The following is a 4,023-nucleotide window of genomic DNA, read 5'->3' on the forward strand; positions in this document are numbered from 1 at the left end:
TCTTCGGATATTGCACTTATCTTGGAAGAAGTTCAGCACCTACAGAATAATATGGAGCAAATGATCTCTACCATCTCCAAAATTCAGAACACACAACTATCTCACACTCTAAAGCTGGACCATTCACATACATCCAACTTAGAGAAAATGAATAAACTTCAAGCCAATATGGACTCTCTTATCCAAACTGTAATAGATATGAAGAAGGGACTCATCAACTCTTTCTTTATAAATCAGGATGTAAACAGTCAAAGAATTGGGCGACTGGAAACCTCTGTTTCAAAGAAGATAGAATTACTGCAGACTTCTTTCACCACTGTGGCCACAAGTATCTCCTCAGATGTAAAACATCTATCCATCGATGTTAGAAAGCTCTCAGACAGAATGGAGGTATTTGACAAAAATGGGGAAAGCAGCTGAAGCAACTGATATCGTTTGTCCAGTTATTTTATGTGCTGAAGAATTAATCAGATTATTATTATCAACTGATATCATTTTCTAAGACTTTATATTATCTACAAGGAACCCAGCTATTCTATGATTCAGTTGCGTAATCTATTATCAACAAAGAGCTGAGTTAAATCACTTGGTTTTGTCAAACACCATAAAGGGGGAAATTGTTGGAAACTAAATTCTGGAGTTTGACAAAAACATAAATCAATCGATTAAATCGTCTAATACGCGAAAGCAAATTCGGCAGCTGATTCGGCAGCTGGACTTATCAACTGAAATCAGTTAACACAAACTGATCAGTTGAGAACTGATCAGTTAAAAAGTCAGCCGAAAATATTAAAATCTCTCAACTGAAGATACCTCGGGAAAGATCATATCAGCAACTGAAAATGGAAAGTCGCACCTCGATCACTACAACATAGAACAATGTGTTTCGGCTATTGCGTCTAAGACGCCGTATCACAATCAATGAAGAGAACATTTCCCAAAGGAATATTGAAGAAGCAATCAACGGATACATAAATTCAAAGTTACCGTTGAAAGTGTAGTAGCCCGAATTCCAAATTGGGTAATTAACGGAGTAATGGTGATTAAGAAGGTTTAAGGTATAATTTTGGCTATGGTCATGATCGGACGGACCGAAGAGGGTTCGGAAGCACCGAAGAGTTCGGACGATCCGAAGTGTAGTTCGGTGAATCCGATCATAGGTGTCAAGTGTTGATCGACACGTCATTTTTCCATGCATGTTCGGACGGTCCGAAGTGTATGATCGGAGGATCCGATCATGAGCTGTCAAGAGCCAATGGACACGTAGCGTTCGGACGTTCCGAAGTGTTGTTCGGAGGATCCGAACATGGCCTATAAATAGTGCTCGGATTTCTCATTTGTGACTTGCCAATTTCTTGAGTTTTCTCTCATTTTGGAGAGTTTGGAAGGTTTCTAGGGTTAGTTGTTGGTCGAGCGATAGCTAAGAGCTGCCAGGAGTAGTAGCGTAGCGGCGCCTGAGTTTCAAGGCAATCGACATCAAAGGGCTGTCGACGGACGAAGGTAAACCCTAAACCTTTGGTAGTACTAGGGAGTACTGGTTTTGCTAGTCGAGCATGGTAGTATTGATTGAGTATGCTTTTGATGCGTAGGCTTGTGCTAGACCTGATTAGCGGTGTTGCGTAAGGCTAGGCTTGCTGTGATAGAGGTACGAAAGTACTATCCGAGATATCCTGGTTGAGTATACATTCATATATGTGTTGCATGAGTAATTGCTGCATTGTTATATGTCATATGATGCATGCTATTATGTCACGAGTTATGATGCATATTGCATATCATGTTGAGCCGTATCTCCTTCGAGATAGCCTTTACTGTTGAGCTGTATCTCTTTCGAGATAAGCTATATCTTGGGGCCGCTCAGCCCTGTCTTGTGGACGCATGGACACCGAGAGTACACAGTGGCCGACGGGTCGGGAGGGCTTCGGTGGTCCGGGACATTTTAGGTCCACGTCTGTCTTGTAGTGGATGCAGTGACCCAGAGGTTGGACCGCGCGGCACTATCCACTTGGCGCCTCTAGACTGAGCATTTTGAGATCCTTTGTGATTCCTGTTTCTTGACTACCCTGGTATCATATCATAGCATGTGCATTTCATATAGGTTTGTATACTCATACTTTAGTACTGGGCGTTCTTATCGCTCACGTCCTCGGTTTTGTTTATTCTTGGACACCCCATTCCCACGGGGCAGGCCTCAGGTTGGATGGCTCAGGAGGAGCAGGAGGAGGACGTTGAGTAGCTGGTTGGTTTGGTTTTCAGTGTTTTCCATTTGATTCGATATGGTTGTACTGGATATTTCATTTTGAGTTAGTCTAGACTTCGATTTCGATTGGGTTGTATAACTATTGTTGTTGGCCATATTTCCGCTGTTATCTCTGATTATAATTAATTAGGTTAATTGCATGCTTAGTTTTTGATTAGTAGGTGATTCTGGAACGGGTCACTACATTTATGGTATCAGAGCATGCGTATGATTTTGGGATATAGATTCTGTTTTGGGATTTCCGTTGACCATTTTACCATTTTCCCTATTCTATCTTGTAGCGATGGCTGACCATTTTGATAACGGGAGTAGTCAGGGGAGTGTAGGTCGATGGGGTGATCAGGACGATCGTAGGCGTTATCGTGAACATCGTCATCGTCGGGATGGTCCTAGGCGTTTTGATTTGCATCGTTTTATTCAGATGGGGCCTAAGCCTTTAGTTGGTGGTGAGACTCCCGATGATGCTGAGGACTGGTTAGAGCGCATGGAGAGTTGTTTCCGTGCATTTCAGTGCACCGAGGAGCAGAAGATAGAGACCCTTAGCTTTCTTCTCGAGGGCCGTGCGCGCAAGTGGTGGCGATCGACTTCTGCGCCGATAGTCCAGTCCCAAGGTAGGGTGACTTGGGTCGATTTCCGTGCAGCTTTCATGCAGCTGTACTTTCCTCCAGCCCTTCGCCAAGCCAAGACGATTGAGCTCCTGAACCTTAAGCAGGGGAGTATGTCTGTTGATGAGTATCAGCAGAAATTCTTTGAGTTGTTACCCTTCGCTCCTCATATCAGTGGCAGTTCTGAGGCCAAGTATGATCATTTCCTCCAGGGCCTTAATCAGGAGATCTTTGATCGAGTCACTGTCTGTGATAATCCTACTTCTTATGATGGGTTAGTGAACCGGTGTCGCCAGGCAGAGATCAGTCTCCAGCGTGGTAGGGCTATTCTTTCTTCTAGACCTCCGAGTACTATGAGGCCTCGATCTCAGTCATTCAAGAAATCTGGTTCATCTTCTTCTGGATCTGGATATCGATCTAGTGGTGTTTTCCGCTTTGGTAAGAAGAAGGAGTCTTGTGCGCATTGTGGGAAGAACCATCCATCGGAGCAATGCCGAGTAGCCGCAGGAGCTTGTTACCAGTGCGGAGAGATGGGGCATATTAAGAAGAATTGTCCTCAGTTGCGAGGTGGAGCAGGATCCAGTTCTGGATCTCAGACGACTGTTCAGCAGAGGAGGCAGGGTCAGGCAGTGGGTAGTTCGAATCTTCGACCTCGTGCCCAGGGTCAGGTTTTTGCGCTGAACCAGGATCAGGCTGCAGATGAGACGGAGAGAGTCATAGCAGGTACTTTTCATTTATGCGGTATTCCTGCTTTTGTTCTTATTGATACAGGAGCCTCTCATTCCTTCATTTCTGCACGATTTGTTAAGCGTCATAGGTTACCCTATGTTTCTCTAGACGTCATTCTTTCTGTTTCTACCCCGATGGGTCATTCGGTGTTAGCGAAGCGTCTAGTGATGGGTTGTCCCTTAAATTTTGAGGGTAACGAGTTGACTGCGAATCTTATGATCCTAGAGATGGAAGATTTTGATTGTATCTTGGGTATAGACTTATTGACTACCTACCGAGCTACTGTGGATTGTTACCAGAAGCTTGTTCAGTTTCGTACGACTGAAAGCTCTAGTTGGTTTTTCTATGGTGAGGGAGCGCGACCTCCGATGCCAGTGGTATCTGCTCTGAAAGCCTGTCGTGCTTTAGAGTCGGGCGGGGAAGGTTACC

This window comes from Primulina eburnea, chromosome 3, assembly GCF_022965805.1.
Source record: "Primulina eburnea isolate SZY01 chromosome 3, ASM2296580v1, whole genome shotgun sequence".
Classification (NCBI taxonomy): domain Eukaryota; kingdom Viridiplantae; phylum Streptophyta; class Magnoliopsida; order Lamiales; family Gesneriaceae; genus Primulina; species Primulina eburnea.